The following is a 19,777-nucleotide window of genomic DNA, read 5'->3' as shown; positions in this document are numbered from 1 at the left end:
TCTTGCAGAATAAATGGTTCTGTTGTAAACGGCGCAATACTTCGCCTACGTGTAGGTTGTGTTCGGTTGTAGTAGAAGAGAAGACTAGTATATCATCTAAATAGACAATTACATAGTGTAAAAGTATGTCGGCGAAGATGTGATCCATGAATCGCTGAAAAACAGCTGGCGCATTTGATAGCCCAAAGGGCATTACCCGGTACTGATAATGTCCGAAGGGTGTCCTAAATGCCGTTTTCCACTCATCGCCGGCCTTGATGCGTATGAGATGATACGTGCCTCTTAAATCTAGTTTAGTGTAAATGTGAGCTCCCCGGACTGCCTCTAGAATATCCGGAATGAGGGGCATTGGGTATTTGTCGGGTATAGTGATCTTGTTCAATCCCCTAAAATCAATACAGGGACGAAGTTCCGTAGTGTTCTTTTTTGGGATAAAGAAAAGAGAGGCAGCTGCAGGGGAATGGGACTCTGTAATAAGACCGTTCTGTAAATTGGTATGAAGGTAGTCTCTTAGTACCTCTTTCTCTTTGGCTGATAATATGTACATTCTGCCAAAGGGAAGTGGGCTGTCCGGGATGAGATCTATGGCACAGTCATCTCTGCGGTGTGGAGGTAGTTCGGAATATTCCGTCTGGGAAAAGACAAGATGGTATTTTTTATATTGAGGAGGCAGCATGGAGATTTCGTTTACCGAGGCTTTCAAGTCCTCCTGAGGGGTTTTCTGGATCTCTTTCTCCCTCTTTTCTGCTTGGAGACCCATGCATCTACTGACACAATATTCTGAGCCTAAAAAGAGGGTCCCAGCCGTCCAGTTTATATACGGGTTGTGTCTCTTTAACCAAGGAAGGCCCAAAATGACAGGATAGTGAGCCGTTCTTATGATGTCCAATTCTATGGTTTCACTATGGTTGGATAAGGACATGGAGAGAGGAGAGGTGTGATCGGTGATCGGACCCGAAGTAAGGGGACTGCCATCCACACTCTCGACTGGAATAGAAAGGGTTTTCCCTATTCTGGGAATACTATGGTTCTTAGCCCATATGTCATCTACAAAATTTCCTGCGGCTCCGCTGTCTATTAGAGCCGGGACATTTTCAAGACGAATGTTCTTCCAGGATAAAGATACTCCCACTACAACCATGGAACGGTCTGTGGAGGAAGTTTGCGAGGAGGAGAATGCTCCAATGGGGGAACAAAATTTATGGAACGAACCCGGCCCTGTAGTTCCCTTCACGACCGGGCACTGGCGTTTCCCGTCTTCCTGAGTGGAGCTATAGGGCATTCCTTGACCTTGTGGTTGTTGGCCCCGCAATACATGCAAAGTCCTAGGGACTTTCTCCTAGTCCGCTCTTCCACCGAAAGAGGGCCACGAGTAGTCCCAAGCTGCATAGGTTCTTCGTGAGATGCGGTTTTAGATACGATATGGTGGTTGTCTGCTAATGGTCTAGGATTCTTGCCCTTTCTTCTTTCTCGATTTCTCTCTTGCAAGCGATAGTCCAGTTGCATGACTAATGCAATGAACTCCGCCAGGTTCTGGGGGCGCGGGACTCGGGACACTTCGTCCTTTAATTCCTCGGACAGACCACGCCGAAAGACCGTGACTAAGGTATCATCCGCCCAGGATGTGTCTGAAGCATACTGTTTGAATTTAGTAACGTAATCCAGGATATCGAGATTTCCCTGCTTTAGGTCCATAAGACGTTCTTGAGAGGCTATCACTATTTCTTGCCTACCAAACATGCTTTTGACACTGTTACAGAAGGCCGGATATGAATCTAGAATTGGGTTGTTATTAACCACTAAAGGGGTTGCCCAAGCTAGAGCTGCGCCGTCATTTGGGCTATCATGTGTCCCACTTTATCCCTATCTGTTGGGAAGAAGGCTGTCTTGAAAGTGAATTGAATGGTACAGGATTCCAAAAATTCCTTTACCATATGCGGGTTACCATCAAAACGGCCCGAAGGGAGTGGACCTGGCGGGACCTCCGCACTATGGGTGGCTCGGTGATCCTTTTGTCTTAATGTGAGGTTTTCTTGTTTTAATTGCTGTAACTCTGTGGAGAGCGCTTGGACAGCGTTAACTAATTGCTGTATCTGCTGTTCCATAGCGTCTGGATTCAGATTGTCTTCAATATCTAGATCACCAAAGTCTTTTCTTTTTTTTTTTTTTTAAAGGCGTTGCTACTGTTATCTTTCTAGCTCCAAACAAACGATCAAAGAAGTTGGTTTTTCTAACTTTAAGGCAAAGGTAATCTCGGTAAAGGTAGACAATCAGAATAAAAGCAAACTCTCTTACCTTGTCTTCAAACTCAATGTGGATATTAGGGAAATACCTGAGTCCCCCTCTCCCAGCCTAAGGAAACAGGCGTGGAGTGGAGGCGTCAGGGAAACCCTTGGTCGGGAAAAACCCTTGTAGCTGGGGATCGTTGAGAGTTCCCGACGAGGACTGTCGCGACTCGTGAACGTCGGGAGACAATCCCCGGAGGTACGAAGGAGTCGAGGATGTCGGTGTCCGTGTTTTTGCCTCTGACTGTTGATACAAACCAGAAAGGTAAGAGTTCTGTCTTTTATGGTAAAAGATACTCAAAAAGTGGGGAGGAAAGGAATCTCGTACCTTGGGAGGAATTCTAAAAGGTTTCAGGTGTTGGTAACAAGGTGGCTGGCGTTCGGCAGTCTGAGAAGGGATTACTGGAATTCGTTCTGAAGATATACAAGGTAAAGATAAGTAACGAGTACTATTTGACTGATCTAAGAGAGCGGGAGATAAGTAGCGTACCTACCCTAGCATATAATTCCTTCTGTGAGAAGTCGTGACTTCCATGGAAGAGGAGGAGTCTGGGTACTGTAGTTCAAGAGGTGGAATGTGTCTGCCTTTGCTAATACAGAGTGGGAGAGAAAAAAGGTTAACTGCGGGTTCAACTGAGAAGGGGAGAGTTGTGAGAATCGATGAGCTTACTTACTGGGAGGCAAGTGCCGAAATGACTAAGTAAGAGTTGGGTGTCGGGAATGGCTGGCCTGTGAATTGGTCCGCGAGGAGGCAACTAGCGGAACAAGAAAAAAGGGATTAAGCAAGCAAAGTAGGAAAAGAAGAGGTTACGTAGAGCGGTCTGGGATATCCAAATGAATCCTAAATTACTCACGGAGCGTGGCTCACGATAGTCGTAGCAACGCGCTGGTCCATCGGTGTTGATGTGGGAAATACTCTTCCGTGCTGACGGGGAGGAGTCACACCCTCCTGATCTGATCGAAAGACTGGACCAGCGCACGAAGGACTGGGCGCCATTTTGGAAGGATAACTTCGCACCCCTTGTACATACCGCCAACGGCGCCACACAGACCAATTCCGCGTCGCACTCGTGACAGTCCATCTGGATTTTCAAATCCAGGAGTGCTGTTTCTGTGCTATGGTTTGGGTGAAATTCTGATTGTCTTGCTCCTAGGAGGTGGTGTTGCTCTAAGTGGTTTTGGATTTGGAGGTATGCTATTTTATCTATTATTTTTAGGAGAAATGGGGCCGTCGTGATGGGATGGTAATTGGTAGGAATGGAAGGGCGAGTGTTGTTTTTTTTAGTAGGGGGTTGACCCAGGCTTCTTTAATGCTGATGGGGACTGTGTTAGTGTGGAATGAAGCATTAATAAAGTTAGTGATGATAGGTGTCAGTGTAGGGGCGCAGAGTTTATTAAATGGGCTGGGAAGGGGTCTCCTTTGCAATTGGAGGCTTTTAATTTGGATATAGTATCCAATACCGTTTCTTGTGAAACTGGTGAGAAGTGGAAAGGCTACAGAGGTTGTCATTAGCTGGGTCAACAAGGGTGGGCGTGATTGTGCTTGCTAATGCTTGTCTTTTGTTGTCTATTTTTGTTTGGAGGAGTGCTATTTTGGATGCTAAAGCGTTTTCGATTGTGTTACACCAAGTTTTACTGGTGTTAATCGGTGTGGTGTCTTGACAAGGATTTTCTAGTTCCCTAAGTATGATGAATAGTCCCTTTGGATTGGAAGTTGCGTTGCTAATATGTAAGTTATAGGCATCTGCTTTATGGGTTATTATAGCTCGTTTGTAGGCTTTGTTCGCTTCATTGAATGCTTTCGAAGATTCTGGCGAGTTTGTTCTTTTATGGGTTTGCTCAAGTGATCTTTTCATTCATCGTAGGATGACTAACTCGTTGTTGAACCAGAAACTGGACCGTTTGGTATCTCGACAGGTTTTAGTAGTAATAAGGGCTAAAGAGTCAATGGTATTTAAAAGGCATTCTTGGTAGTGGTCTGCTAGGCAGATGGGGTTGTTACTCATGGGTGGGTTGGCATCCAATTCCTTCTTTAATGCTGCTGAGAGGTTTTCTTCTGTTAGTTTTTTATACTTCTGGTTTCGTAAGTGCCAGCAGTTTTGGTTGAGGTCATGGGGTCGGTAGCTAGAGCATTGATGGAAAAGTTGATGTTATGGTGGCCCGACCAGTCCAGTGGTTGGACAGACTCGATAGGAGCTTGAATATTTAAGGTGAGGATCCAATCCAGTATTCTCCCTTTGTTGTGGGTAGGGTCGTTGGCTAGTTGTGAGAAATTCATTTCTTGCATGGCTGCAAGACAATCTAATGCTTTCTGATCTTGCGTGTCCTTGTATCCAAGGTTAAGGTCTCCAAGGATGATGCATTTAGTATTAGGTTTAATATTAGGTTTGAATAGAAATGGGAGGTCTAGTTCTGGGTGGGTGTTTTAATTTGGTGATCTATAAATGATCAAGAGATTAATAGTGGTTTTGGGGTTAGCAGTAAGTTTGGCTAAGAGGATTTCATATCCCTGTAAGGGGGCAAACTCTAATTTGGAGGATGGATTTGGCTATGATGGCAACTCCACCTCCTTGAGTATTGATTCTGTCAGATCTAGGAATGCTGTAATATGGGGGTATGGCGATGGTAAGTAGAGGGCCTGATGCTGGATGTAACCATGTTTCTGTTACTGCTAAGATGTCTAATTGTTGATCAATGAGAAGGTCATGTATTTCTGTAGCATCTGCTCCAAGTGAGCGTGCGTTGATTAGTTCACATTTCAGGTTAGGGATGGAGTCAGCATGTACTGAATTGGTTGACGTTGTAGATAGTTGATTATTGGTATCTTTGTGCAGAATACATGGTGTTATAGGAGGCCCTTTGGTTTGGTGGGCTTTAGGTGTAGCATGACTTTTGGTGTATGGATTAGAACTTTGTGAGGGTTTAGACTTCAGGTGGATGTCTTTGGTTCTTGATCTGAGTCTAGGGTATCTGTCAGTACCCTGGATGGGGGTTGAACTGTTGTGATGATACCTTTGGGCTGATTAATGGACGTGGCTGTGCATACAACTGGCCAGGACCGTACACTAGTAGTGGCTTTAGAGTGGACATCGATTACTTTATTAGGCTGTTGGGGGAATGGCGACATATTAGGTAGGAACGGGGTGGGACAAGGGATGGGGTGGTGGCGAGGGCATCCGAGTTTGGCTAGGTCATTTCAAATGTGATGAAAAATCCTCTTGAACAAGGAGTAGCGTTGTGAATAATATGATATGGGACCATGATACTTATGATAAAGCCTAGCATGCTCAAAAGGTAAGTAGTTCTAGAATATTGATTCATGTGGGTAGTGTAGAGTGTGATGATAGGGGGGATACCATCTGGGTATGGTCCACTTACAACGGGGAACCAAACATGCACACTATGAGACTAGCCCCTAAAGTAATGGAAGAGTCCTAGGGCAACTTGGGAACAAGGAGTTAGCATGAGGTATACGTGATACAGTACTACAATAGCAGTTAAGTCAACAGTTCTAAGTGGTCAGGGGGTGAGGAGGCCTAGTGGCAGATAAATACCGTCTAAATCAGGCTATTGAGAATGTACACGGGAAACCTTTTCATATACTTGTCTACTACAACATTACTTGTAATCATTCAGCAGGATGGTTAGGGTTAAAACCATCATACAAGCATTAGCAATGTGATATACAGATGACGAGCAATTGGAAGTGCAGCATGACCTATAGCAGGTTGGACAGTGACAGCCATGGGTTTTCTCTCTCCCTATCTGTATCTGGTATCTGCCATTGTCGGTGATATCGCCCTCGACAGGCTCTGTGTTTTCTCTCTCTCGATATCTCAATGTGGTCTATGCCAGTGTTTGGGCTCTCTCTCTGAGCATGATTTGGGGTTTCTCCTCCCCTCTCTGTATCTAGTCTCAGCTAGTGTCTGTGATATAACCCTGAGCAGACTCTCTTTTTTTATTCTCCTCTCTCTCTCTGCATCTGGTCTCTGTGATATCACACTTGGTGTTCTGTGGGTTCTCTCTCTCTATCTCTCTCTCTCTCTCTCTCTCTCAGTCCTTCTCTGGATCTGATCTTTGTCAGTCTCTGTGACATCACACTCAGCAGGCTCTGTGTTGTCTCTCTCTCTCTGTCTCTCTCTCTCTCTCTCTCTCCCTCTCTCTCTCTCTCTCTCTCTCTCTCTCTCTTTTTCATTCTTTCTCTGGATCTGATAGCTGCCAGTGTCTGTGATACCACACTCAGCATGCTCTGGGTTTTTTCTCTCTCTCTCCTTCTTGTGAGGTAGGCATGGTATCACAAGTAGACACTGACACAAGAGTTTCTAGTTTCAAAACCTGTATTGTTAGATTCAAGGGGTTTGGAAAAACTCCTGTCTGGTCCTATAACGAAGATGGGAGTAATCTCAACCATCAAATAATAAAGAAACGGTCCTAGTCAGTCTTAGTCAAACAATAAAGGCCTATACTAACAAAAACCTAATGCCTGCCCTTCATTCTAATACAAACTAATGTGACATAAGGATATGTAACAAAAAAAGAAACAATCAGTGGTAAAACAAAATGTCAGAATGGCAATATAAATCAGTGTTAATACTCATACCCATGTTGTATAGCACAGGGTTAGATGGAACACTTGATGGAGGAACACACTTTGGCTTGCGAACACAGGCGGCTGGCTCTGCCCTCCAGAGCATTCTTGGCCATTCATGCCCGAGTCCCAAGTTCACGGATTTAACCCCTCGGGTTCCCATCACCCAAGTCCAGATCACCCTCAAGCTTGAACACAGTTTCAAAACAAAAAGTTTCTAAGTATAGTATCTGGTTACAGTTTCCTACAGGTTCATCTTAATCATGGTCAAACCTCTTCTTCTTGGTGGGGTTCCCTTGGCCAAGCTTTCTTCACATTCCACACTATAGGTTCCCTTTGTAGAGGAAGTCCCAAATAAAGCCTGCTCTCCAGTCGCCCATTTGGAAGTACCAGGAACGTTCACACCGAGATGTGACGTATGATGAGCAAATAGACCAGCAGAGAGCCGCAATAGGTCTCTGCCCAGTACCTATTAGAAGAACAGCACCTATTGACGTACCAATACCAAGAAAACCATGGACAGTAAGGTATCCATTAAGAAAACCCTACCAACAAATGAAACGAAATGTAGATTGCCTAAGTACAGTCCCGGAAGAAACCAAAAAGGTCTTAATGGAAGATGAATGTGACATCACGAGGACTCGGACAGACTCACAGATAGAAGAAATGACGACGCGACAATGACACACAGAGACAAAACGCCATGAGAAAGGATATCATGACTTAAAGTAACAGAACGATGCCCAAATGTAAGAAAATTAAGCTGTAAGCAAAATGAAGATAGTCGACCAGTTTACACCTGTAAATATGCTTGGAACCGCAAGAAAGCTAGGAAAACAGTGAGGTTTGCGATGCTTAGTAGAAGAATAGTGCGGCAAGCGCCATTATACATAATCTACCTCAAATGCAGCACAGTATTATAAGTATATTTCCACTTTGCACAAGAAGCAGAATCAACCCAGGTTACTAAAAGCCAAATGAGAAAAGATTCATATTTAGCAAAACGAGAAGAGACGGCTGAAACGAAACTCAGCAGAGGCAACTCGTGCCAGGAAGGCCAAGGTCATACCAATACAAGAGGCGAACAGTAGCTACATCTAATTGAAACAAAGAACAGAATATCCTGCCTCTGAAAGGTAGAGATAAAAAGGCGAAGGCAGGTGGTGGGTGAAATGAAAATCAAATGCACAAATTGAGAGAAAAGAGACAAATTCACGGTGTCGGAATCACGTGACCAGCCGAGCAAGAAGAAGTGAGGGCTCACACCTACGCTTGGCACCTGACCAGGAAGAGATATCAGAACTTTTCCAGACAGAAGATGCAGTCTCGAGGCCAACCACAGTGAAATAATTGGCACATGGGTACTAAAGTGATGATTGATTGTAACCATAATCGGAGGAAGGCCGGGTAACTAAGGGGCACCCCGCACCTGGCCAACCATTCTGCGTGCTGCTAAGCAAAGTGAAAACGTATGCATGGGGTTGCTGCCAACCCAATCACAATGGACCAAATAATCTAGGGTCCTATAGTTAGTAGAGCCAATAAGACATCATACTTTTAGTGACGTCTACAGTAGTCATTTTTGAAGGAAGGGCTTAGACGCCCACCTGACAGTGGTTACCCAATCCCCTCACTCCGTTACCATATACAGATATAGTACCTATATTAAAGTTACCTTTTCCTAACCAATAGAATTGCAGGTTAACTTTTGAGTGTTACACGTCAATGATGATGATTTTTGAGTATAAATGTTACAACTTGTATGAAGTTCGTTGGAGTTGAAGCAAGAAGGAAGATTGCATCACTGCTGATATTCATAACTCCCCGTTTTTTGTACTTGTCATTAAACTGACTCCCTTTGCCAAACCATTGAGTTGTCCTTATTGATTGATGTTGGAGTAATAAATTTGCACCCCCATCCATCTCATGAGTGCAGCTAACTTGTCTTAAAGGTCTTCTGAGCAAACCTCGGCTCTATGGGCTGGCCGGGGGTCTTGGAGTACACCTTCAATCGGGTTCGGACAGTGTTTGCCTTTAACTTTCACTTCACACATGAGTCTCCCTCAGCCGGGCTCATACCCTCTTTGCCTTTAACTTTCACTTCACACACGGGTCTCCCTCAGCCGGGCTCGGACCCTCTTTGCCTTTAACTTTCACTTCACACATGGGTCTCCCTCAGCTGGGTTCAGACCACCTTTGCCTTTCAGCCATCGAAGACTTTCGAAACTGGGAGGATTTTTGCTCTCACCTCCACATGATCACTTCAACTCCCCTTTCTTTCTTTACTTTACATTTTTTTCTTAAGTTCCAATGTCTCTTGGAAAATGTACTTGCTACGCATGACTTGCTTTCATATCAATTGCTCCTAGATCAAGTCTTTCAAACTTTTCTTTCATGCGGTTTTGTGGTTACGTTCTTTCTGTGGCTTCCCGCTTTCTGTGCTGCTTTAATACATTTCACAGAGACTTTCAATTAGGCAATCACACTTCGCTGGACCACTCTGCTACTTTGTATTTCATATTTACAGTTCTTAACAATGGATTCACTTTCTTTCGCAGCTTATCAGTACTTGCGTAACCTTCATCCCTTGCGTACTGTTGCAAGCATTTCAATTAAACAGATGGGCTTTCTTTGCTTCCCTAAACTCACCTGTCGTGTTAAGATGCTTTCTGTCTTTCGCGTCTTTGATGTAGGAGTCAAGGTTGTTACCAATGCCGCTTCTGCACCTCCCCAACTCAGCCGTTCACCCGTGAGGGTGGCTGGTAACCTTGTAGCACTCGGAAGACTCTTTCTCCCTTCCACTTAGGCTGTCATGCGCAATCCACACTGCCTTTCGGAGATAACAATCTCTCACCCGGGGGGTCTTTGGCTTCCTGCCCCTTCTGTTCAACCCCTCGGTTTGTCGCTCTCGTTCGCCTGGTTTGCCAAAGCCCTGGAGGAACTGCTCCTTCTCATGCACCGCCTTGCTTAGTATGTCTGAGTGTTCCACCTTTTAACCATGTGGACAGAGTTAATAGGTATTAGATTAAAGTCAAGTGCCTGACCCTGCCTCATCTCGTTAGAGGGACATGTCCAGTGTATTGCATGGGTGGTAATCTTTTCAGACTTAGATCTCCTCTTCCTCGGCTCAGTGCTTGTGTAGGAAAGCAGGGGGATCTGGGAAGTTGGAATATCCCATGAAATAGGATTGGATAGGGGTATCGGAAAAGGGGGGATCTGGATCCAAAAGCGATGGCAGTCGCCTGGCCACCTGAGTAAGGGATCCCCTGGTCTAGGGAGTGAAGCACCCTCTGGTTTTAAACATCCTCTTGTTCGATCTCTACCAGTGTCTGTCATATCACACTCAGTAGGATCTGGGTTTTCTCTCTCGCTCTGCTTCTCTGGATCTGATCTCTCCCAGTGTCTGTGATATCACACTCAGCAGGATCTGGGTTGCTCTGCTTCTCTGGATCTGATCTCTGCCAGAGACTGAGCTATAGACCTCAGTGGGCCCTTGGATTTCTCTCCTGTTAGGGTGCAAGATACAGAACTCAATGTGAGTTAGGTTGTTCTCCTCTGTGGTCTCTACCAGGGTCACATTATCTCAATAGAATGCACCTCAAGTATGTGTGTGATTATCACTACAAGGACAAAAATGTCCCCTCCAACTGAGAATGTGCGCAGGCACCCAAGCTGGACCCCACCCAGTTGGAAACAGTGCATTTCAGTACCCAGTTCACAGAAGGAATGTGAAAAACCGAAAAGATTTAATTGGTTGATCTCACTTTATATCATCTCAGCAACAGTCATTTTACCTGCTGTGCTAGCTTTCTACTTTAAAGAAGCCTTAGATAACACTGCACCTCTAAAAATGTGAAAAAGTAAACCCATAGCACATCTGAACACCTGGTTCACCCCCAAATTAAAAGAACTGAGAAAAGGAAATGTGAAAACACATTGAAAAATAATCCCTCGACAGCCAACAAAAATATCCTCCTAAAAATCTCAGCCGACTACAAAAAAGAAATCCTCTTAGCAAAATGAACTACCTATAACGACGGAATCGAGAAAGCTAGTTCCAACACTAGAGAACTCTTTACCATTCTAAGAGAACTCAAAAACTCAAAACTCACCCTGTCAAGGCGATTCCTACCCAGCTACTATCATAAAGGAAGCGGCGAGGGGACTTGCTCCCTTCATCGGCTCACACATCAATGCCTCCTTTCGCACTTTCATTGTACCTACCAACTTGAAGAATTCATGGGTACTCCCTCTACTGAAAAAACCCTCTTTGGACCCCAGCATACCTACTAATTTTAGACCTATCACAACGGTCCCTTTCTTATTAAAGATCATCGATGAAGCTGCCTACAATCAGATACAAACTTATCTGGAAACTAACATACTACTAGGACTTCGTCAATCTGGCTTTAGGCCCCAACACGGTACTGAAACTGCCCTGATTGACCTAAAGATCCAGAGTGACGATCTATAAGACAAAGGGAAATCAGCCCTCGTGCTTCGGCTAGATCTGTCAGCTGCCTTTTACCTGGTTGATCATAAGGTGCTGTGCAAACACCTTTCGACAGCAGCCAACTTTTCAACAGAAGCAACAACCTGGATTCAATCCTTCCTCAACAACAGATCCATGAGGCTCTTTTCCACATCAGCAGCAGCAGTGACCCCATCCCCATTTCCTACGGAGTCCTACAGGGTTCATGTGTATCGCCCACTATGTACAATGCGTTCACTAAAATTTGTTTGATGATTTGGATGATCTGGGTGTCACCTACACAAATTATGCAGATGACACCCAGATCCTCATACCTCTGTCGGACGATAATGACAAAGACCTAGCCCTCATCAATAGAATCCACCTCATCATTCAGGCATGAATGGCCACTCAAGGCCTGTGCCTGAATGATGACAAGACTGAACTCCTCCTCCTAGCGACTCCTTCCAACATGAAGAAACTAAATGATCAATACTGCTCCTTTAACATTGATTGTAATGTCATCATGGTAGCCAAAGAAGTAAAAACCTTGTGTTTTTACCTTGACTCCTCGTTAAACATGCGGAAACAGGTCAGTGCAACTGCCTCGGCCACTGCCTCTACCTGCAAGCCTTTCCATGCCTGCAAACCCTTTCTTTCTATTGAAAGCTGCACTACCTTAGCCACAGCATTAGTATTTTCTCAAATTGATTACAGCAATGCTCTCTATTTTGGGACCAGCAAACACACCCTTAAGAAGCTCCAGATCTTGCAGAATAATGCACTCAGAACAGCTTTGAGTATACCTCATAGACAACATATCTCGTCAACGAGACGAGACATCAATTGGCTATCCATTAAAGAGAGAATACAACTTAAAACAGCGTCCCTAATGCGCCAATGTCTCCACAATGCAACCCCTCTATACCTTACGGAAAAATGTACCAAATATGACCACACCAGACACATTAGATCCTCCAACTCTGGATACCTTAAAGTTCCAAGGTACAAACTCAAAAAAAGCCAGCGGCAGCAGCTTCCTGGTTATGGCTGCTCAATTGTGCAATTCCCTACCCTCTACACTAAGAGATGCCCAGTCCTTTTATAAATTCAAGAAAGATATGAAAGGCTGGCTCATTGCCAAGGACGCGCCCTATTGGATCCAGTCAGCCCGCCATAACCTTACCCCGACACAATGTATTGGTGTTACTCCATGTGCTTGTTATGACTAAGTTTAACTCTATCTTACTGTATTGCATGCCTACCTGTATATTGCCCAGTGTGTATTCTGCCTAATGTGGGAATATTGACTACTGTATGCTTATGTATCTATGTAAAGATTTCCCCCATTCCCTCACGGTATATTTCCCTTTGTGCAACCAAGACAATGCATATCCTTGTAATGCGCCCAGTTACTCCCAGGTTGGGAGCGCAATATAAATAAATAAAACAAACAAACAAAGAGCAGGAGTGTAAGGGTGAACAAAGAAGGGGGAAGCCAGTACATGCAGAGATCAGGAGTGTAAGGGTGAGCAATACATGCAAAGACCGGAGTGTAAGGGTGAGCAAGGTCAGGAGCAATACATGCAAAGACCAGGAGAGTAAGGGTGGGTGAGCAAAGAAGGGGGAAGCCAGTACATGCAGAGATCAGGAGTGTAAGGGTGAGCAAGGGCAAGAGCAATACATGCAAAGACCAGGAGTGTAAGGGTGGGTGAGCAAAGAAGGGGGAAGCCAGTACATGCAGAGATCAGGAGTGTACGGGTGAGCAATACATGCAGAGACCGGAGTGTAAGGGTGAGCAAGGTCAGGAGCAATACATGCAAAGACCAGGAGAGTAAGGGTGGGTGAGCAAAGAAGGGGGAAGCCAGTACATGCAGAGATCAGGAGTGTAAGGGTGAGCAAGGGCAAGAGCAATACATGCAAAGACCAGGAGTGTAAGGGTGGGTGAGCAAAGAAGGGGGAAGCCAGTACATGCAGAGATCAGGAGTGTACGGGTGAGCAATACATGCAGAGACCGGAGTGTAAGGGTGAGCAAGGGCAGGAGCAATACATGCAAAAACCAGGAGTGTAAGGGTGGGTGAGCAAAGAAGGGGGAAACCAGTACATGCAGAGATCAGGAGTGTACGGGTGAGCAATACATGCAGAGACCGGAGTGTAAGGGTGAGCAAGGTCAGGAGCAATACATGCAAAGACCAGGAGAGTAAGGGTGGGTGAGCAAAGAAGGGGGAAGCCAGTACATGCAGAGATCAGGAGTGTAAGGGTGAGCAAGGGCAAGAGCAATACATGCAAAGACCAGGAGTGTAAGGGTGGGTGAGCAAAGAAGGGGGAAGCCAGTACATGCAGAGATCAGGAGTGTACGGGTGAGCAATACATGCAGAGCCCGGAGTGTAAGGGTGAGCAAGGTCAGGAGCAATACATGCAAAGACCAGGAGAGTAAGGGTGGGTGAGCAAAGAAGGGGGAAGCCAGTACATGCAGAGATCAGGAGTGTAAGGGTGAGCAAGGGCAAGAGCAATACATGCAAAGACCAGGAGTGTAAGGGTGGGTGAGCAAAGAAGGGGGAAGCCAGTACATGCAGACATCAGGAGTGTACGGGTGAGCAATACATGCAGAGACCGGAGTGTAAGGGTGAGCAAGGGCAGGAGCAATACATGCAAAAACCAGGAGCGTAAGGGTGGGTGAGCAAAGAAGGGGGACACCAGTACATGCACAGATCAGGAGTGTACGGGTGAGCAATACATGCAGAGACTGGAGCGTAAGGGTGAGCAAGGTCAGGAGCAATACATGCAAAGACCAGGAGAGTGAGGGTGGGTGAGCAAAGAAGGGGGAAGCCAGTACATGCAGAGATCAGGAGTGTAAGGGTGAGCAAGGGCAAGAGCAATACATGCAAAGACCAGGAGTGTAAGGGTGGGTGAGCAAAGAAGGGGGAAGCCAGTACATGCAGAGATCAGGAGTGTACGGGTGAGCAATACATGCAGAGACCGGAGTGTAAGGGTGAGCAAGGTCAGGAGCAATACATGCAAAGACCAGGAGAGTAAGGGTGGGTGAGCAAAGAAGGGGGAAGCCAGTACATGCAGAGATCAGGAGTGTAAGGGTGAGCAAGGGCAAGAGCAATACATGCAAAGACCAGGAGTGTAAGGGTGGGTGAGCAAAGAAGGGGGAAGCCAGTACATGCAGAGATCAGGAGTGTACGGGTGAGCAATACATGCAGAGACCGGAGTGTAAGGGTGAGCAAGGGCAAGAGCAATACATGCAAAAACCAGGAGTGTAAGGGTGGGTGAGCAAAGAAGGGGGAAACCAGTACATGCAGAGATCAGGAGTGTACGGGTGAGCAATACATGCAGAGACCGGAGTGTAAGGGTGAGCAAGGTCAGGAGCAATACATGCAAAGACCAGGAGAGTAAGGGTGGGTGAGCAAAGAAGGGGGAAGCCAGTACATGCAGAGACCGGAGTGTAAGGGTGAGCAAGGGCAGGAGCAATACATGCAAAAACCAGGAGTGTAAGGGTGGGTGAGCAAAGAAGGGGGAAACCAGTACATGCAGAGATCAGGAGTGTACGGGTGAGCAATACATGCAGAGACCGGAGTGTAAGGGTGAGCAAGGTCAGGAGCAATACATGCAAAGACCAGGAGAGTAAGGGTGGGTGAGCAAAGAAGGGGGAAGCCAGTACATGCAGAGACCGGAGTGTAAGGGTGAGCAAGGGCAGGAGCAATACATGCAAAAACCAGGAGTGTAAGGGTGGGTGAGCAAAGAAGGGGGAAGCCAGTACATGCAGAGATCAGGAGTGTAAGGGTGAGCAATACATGCAAAGACCTGGAGAGCAAGGGGGGCATACATGGAAAGGCCGGGGGTGTGCAAGCAAATGTGTACAGTCACCTCCTCTGAGAGACTGTCCATACAGCCCAGCATGCTGCATCCCACGTGGGAGATGCTAGCCCAGGCTTGGCTTTAACTTTGCATTCTGGGAGTTGTAGTGTTGGGTTTATAATGTTAAAGGTATTTGTACCGTGCACTGTCACCAACGGAATAGGTCCCCAGGCGCTCAATTATGGGGAATTCGAAAAGTAGAAGACCCAGAAAGCAAATTTAAAACCAGGACTGGACTAGTATTTCCCCAATGAAAGGGGGCATGTTGGCATTTTTTGAACGACTGCCAGTTTGCAGCTGTGGGAGGATGGCCTGAGGGTTCGGTTGTGTTGCAGTCCTAGCCATGAGCTACTGGGAGAGGCCAGTTCCTAAAAATGTCACAACATTCGGGAGATGATATAGCCTAATGCAAACGTTGCATTGTGGAAGTTGTAGTCCTGGGTTTGTAATGTGGCATCCAAAACTCCAAGTACCAGAATGCAAAGCTAAAGCAGGATTGGATTAGCAGGTGCAAGATGAAGTGCGTTGAGAACGCTGACCAGGTCTCCCGGAACTGCAATGGGGAGGGGAGGTGAGGCCATCAGCTGATGGATGAGACTCGTGAACTAATGGGAGACTCTGATTGGCTTCGTCGTGAGGCCCGTAGTTGGCTCTGATTGGTGGGCGGGCTTAGAGGTCAGGCGGGATCTGGGAGGGATGCTGTGGCCTGATTATTCCTACGCTGTTGAGGAGTGATGCAGGCTTCATGGCGCCAAGAGTCGGTTCGTGCTACTGTTTGATGTTACCCCTCGTGTTCCAGCCGTGCTCTCTTTGCTCAGGCCTTCTAGCCCCAGGACGTTCACGCTGGGGGCGATTCTGGGCTTTGGCGTGAACGCCTCTCAGGCCTCTGTTGATTGTTAGTGCCCTCCTGGGCACGCGAGTTGGGGAGGAGGATGGTTGTTGGGTGTTTGTGGTATATTGTGTGGTGTCTAGGTGTGTGCTTCGCAGGTTGTATATGGAAGGGGGGTGCAGTTTTTGTGGGGGGTGGATGGGATTTTTCTAGTAGAAGAGAGGGGGGGGGTCTGTGATATTAGTGTCCATTAACTGCCTGTGCCCTTCTTCTCTCCGCCCTTATGCAGGTGGTGCCCCACCCAGAGCGTCACTCGGGTGAGTATTTGTGGTGTGTGAGAAGAGAGTGAATCGCTGTTGCTGTGGGGGTGTCGGCTACCCACTTACTCTATGGGGCAGTGCTTGTGTTTCTCGTTTCTCTGCGGATTCCGGCCCCAGAACATTCATGCTGGGGGGGGGGGAGTGGGGTTTCTGGGCTTTGACGTGGACGCCCCAAGGCCTCGTTGATTGTTAGTGCCCTCCACGTTGGGGGGGGGGGGGGTAGGGTGGGTGTCAGCTGTTGGGTGTATGTGGCACTTTGTGTGGTGTTCAGGTGCGTGCTTAGCAGTTTGTATATGGAAAGGGGTATGTAGTGTTTGGGGGGTAGATGGTATCTTTTTGGTAAAAAGAGGGGGGGGGGACTATTTAATGTTTGTCATAACACACTGCCACCTTCTCTCCGCCCCTGACCAGGTTTGTCCCCACTCCTGAGCGTCACTCAGATGTGTATGTGTGGTTAGTGGTGTTGTGGGGACCGGCTATTGGCATCAAGCCGGCCCCATTGGTGCTATCGACATCAGCACTTTGGAGGCCGAGTGCCTCTGGGGTTTGCCAGTTAGCACCCGGTCTTATGTCGGGGCAGCGCAAGCCATAGCCATCTCGTGCGGACCCTGGCCACTGTACTGGCAAGAGGGCACCATGGCTTGCCTACACAGTGTGGGCCTAAGTGAGACACACTCATTCTCCTATGGAGTCAGCTGCCGGTCTGAGGCACGTGCCTGCAGTTGCTCCTTTCATTATCTTGGGCCCTAACAGTCCTGGCCCATCTTAAAAGGGCAATACACTTGGCAGGGTCACACACCACAAAGGGGTAGTGAATCACTGTTATGGGATTGTTGGCTACACACTCAACTCTCTCTCCCTCCAACCCACCTTTTTTATTTTGGTGTTCCTTTCCTTCCCCGGGCTTGGTCCTACAAGTCCCAGCATGCCAAGTGTAGTGAAAATGTGCCGTTGTGGCGGCTTTACGTGTATTCTAGCAGGCGTGCTGCAGTGTTGTTGGAGCGGTCTAGCTCGCTGCTGTGTCCTGTTTTGGACCACCCACAGAGTTGCTGCCAAATGTGGTGCAACGCATGTCCTCTTTGCCCTGTGGTCTGTTCCGAGTGGGGATGGGCTATTAAACCTTTTCTGGAGTCTTTTTTTTGGGTTGGAGGGTGTTGTTGCTGAGCTGGAAGCTTGCGTTCGATATGTATGGCTTGGTGGATGCTAAGTGTGTGCATTGGAGGAGGGGCTGTATAAATGGAGGCTTGTGGCATGTAGTATGACAGGGGAGCAGTTGTATAGGCACTGCTGCCTCCCGGGGTCTTGCGTGATTACCTCGGCATCTTCCCTTCTCCAGCACTGAACCGTTTACATCCCTGGATCACCTCCTTACTGCAGAGTTTGCTGATCTGTCTCAGTGGGACATGTGTGCACTTGGACTCCATTTCCTTTCACCCTTTGCTTGTGGGAGGGACTCTGCCCGAATGGGCACGAAGCCTCAGGTGTTACCACCTGGTCAACTTTTGCAAAGTGACCAGGGAGACTTAATTGGTGGCCCCACATTACCTTCACCTACTAGGTGAAGCCAGAGGCGTTGCTGGGGGGAAGGGGGGCTGAAGGGGCTATAGCCCCGGGTCTTCTGGTTGTAGCCCCAGATAGAAGCTCAAATGGTCCCGCCAGACCCGACACTAGCTTAGCCCCTGATCTTTTCCAGACCTGGCAACACCCCTGCGTGAAGAGTAGGATGCGATGTAATGAGTTACCCCCTGTAATCTGAGAATTTAGGGGACCTTGTTGTCCCCTTGGCTGAGAACTCTTCCGTAAGTGAACTCTAAAATCGGAGGTCTGCAACCTGCACTCCTCAAGATGTTTTGGACTACGACTTCCTCAATCGTTACCTATGATGGTTGGGGCTGCAGGGAGTTGTAGTTGAAAACCTCAAGTGACTACGGTCTTAAAGAGTTGTGCTGTATGGCCAGGTATGTGCTTGTTGCTGCTCGCCAGGTATTTTGCATAGCAACTCCCTGTGTCGCCCCTGCCCTGGTATTTGGGCGATGCAGCTCTTGCTTTGAAGTCTCCATCCTCTCCCGAGTCGTGGGAGTCCCCTTTGGGTTGGGGCTCCCACCGTTGGATTCAGATGCGTTTTGACGTCTGACCCGCCAGCACCAGATCGGCACTGTGGAGGAAGGTGCCAGGCAATCGGCCGCCATGGACTGCATTTGCCAGGAGAAGCTTCTCCCTTCTACTGTATGGCTCCTGCTCACACCGGGAGCTCTACCCACCCTCTCCAGACCAGTTTCCTGCTGTTGTGTGGTAATGGTGTTTAGGAAATCATTCTGGGGTGGCCAGTTGTTCCTTAAGCCCTGTGGTCAAGGTCACTTGTGTCTTCTTGACTTGGCTACTATTGTTTCCCGCAGGCTCTTGAGGTGGCAGAGGGTCAAAGCAGTGTTTACATTTCTAAAAATATTTTATATATGAACTGGCAAGAGGTAAAAAGCTTTTAGTAAAGTAACCTCTGTAAAATAGATCACTATCAGACCAGAGAACCTGCGGTTACAGGCAAGTAAAACGCTTCTCATGTCTAAGGCAATGGGTCCATTGGGAACCATTTGGGCAGGCTTTTGCGGAAAAGTTGGCTTTTGCAAAAATGTTGAAGGGATCGTTTCTGGAGCTGCAGGAGAGCCTTGTTGAAGAAGGGGGACCCCTGGGTGCACATGCTAGCCGATTAAAGCACTCTGTGGGTTCTGGATAGTTGAGAGTAAATCCCCTGGGTCATCGGAGCAGTTTTGCAGCAGGTGGTTTTGCAGTTTCCAGAGGCAGATATTGTGCATGTTTGTCCACTAAGGGGATCAGTCGGTGACGCACTGGAGCAGAAGGGACCGCAAGACTTTGGAAGAACTATTGGTGAAGCTTTGGAGTCCTCCCAGAGGATCTGAAATGCATAGAATCTGTGGTCTGTGATGTATGTTGAACCTGTCGGACTCAACTCTGGATTCAGCTTCTGAGAATGGGGTTCTACTCCTGGGTCATATTGTTGAAGATTCATTCACCACCGACCAGAGGGGGAGCGGCCATGTGACTACCAGGCTGGGTCGGTCGTCCTCGGATTGCCTAATGGCCTGCGATGAAGAAACTCTGGTCCAGATGGTAACCCTGAAGTGGTTCCCACCTCATGACCTGGCAATGCAGGTTGGGTGTTGTGCTTCAAGGAGGTGAGGCTTTTGAGCAGGAGGGGATCCAGTTCCTGGGTATGACTGCTGCGGTCTGCTCCTTGAGCTCTTCTGTAGCCGCATCATTTTGTCTGATTTGGTCGTGCATCAAAGGGTGCCGTGCAGAGCTTCACGATTTCTAGCAGTGCATGATTGGTCAAAATAGTATCGGACCAGCACTCCAAGACCACCCAGGCGCCTGGAAATGGCTCAAAAGACAGAAAATCAGATT

General features: G+C 47.3%; 1 long non-coding RNA gene across 1 annotated transcript in view; it reads left to right on the top strand.

The window, feature by feature from the left end:
• Positions 1-15,885: 15,885 nt before the first annotated feature.
• LOC138512921 (uncharacterized) overlaps positions 15,886-19,777 on the top strand; it is a 72,486-nt gene continuing 68,594 nt past the window's right edge. Inside the window, exons 1-2 of the long non-coding RNA XR_011281615.1 lie at positions 15,886-15,969; positions 16,327-16,354. This is a non-coding gene — a long non-coding RNA (uncharacterized lncRNA). The remainder of the gene's footprint in view (positions 15,970-16,326; positions 16,355-19,777) is intronic.

Source organism: Ambystoma mexicanum, chromosome 12 (genome assembly GCF_040938575.1).
Source record: "Ambystoma mexicanum isolate Mex_15411 chromosome 12, UKY_AmexF1_1, whole genome shotgun sequence".
Classification (NCBI taxonomy): domain Eukaryota; kingdom Metazoa; phylum Chordata; class Amphibia; order Caudata; family Ambystomatidae; genus Ambystoma; species Ambystoma mexicanum.
This window is presented reverse-complemented; position numbering and strand designations above follow the sequence as displayed.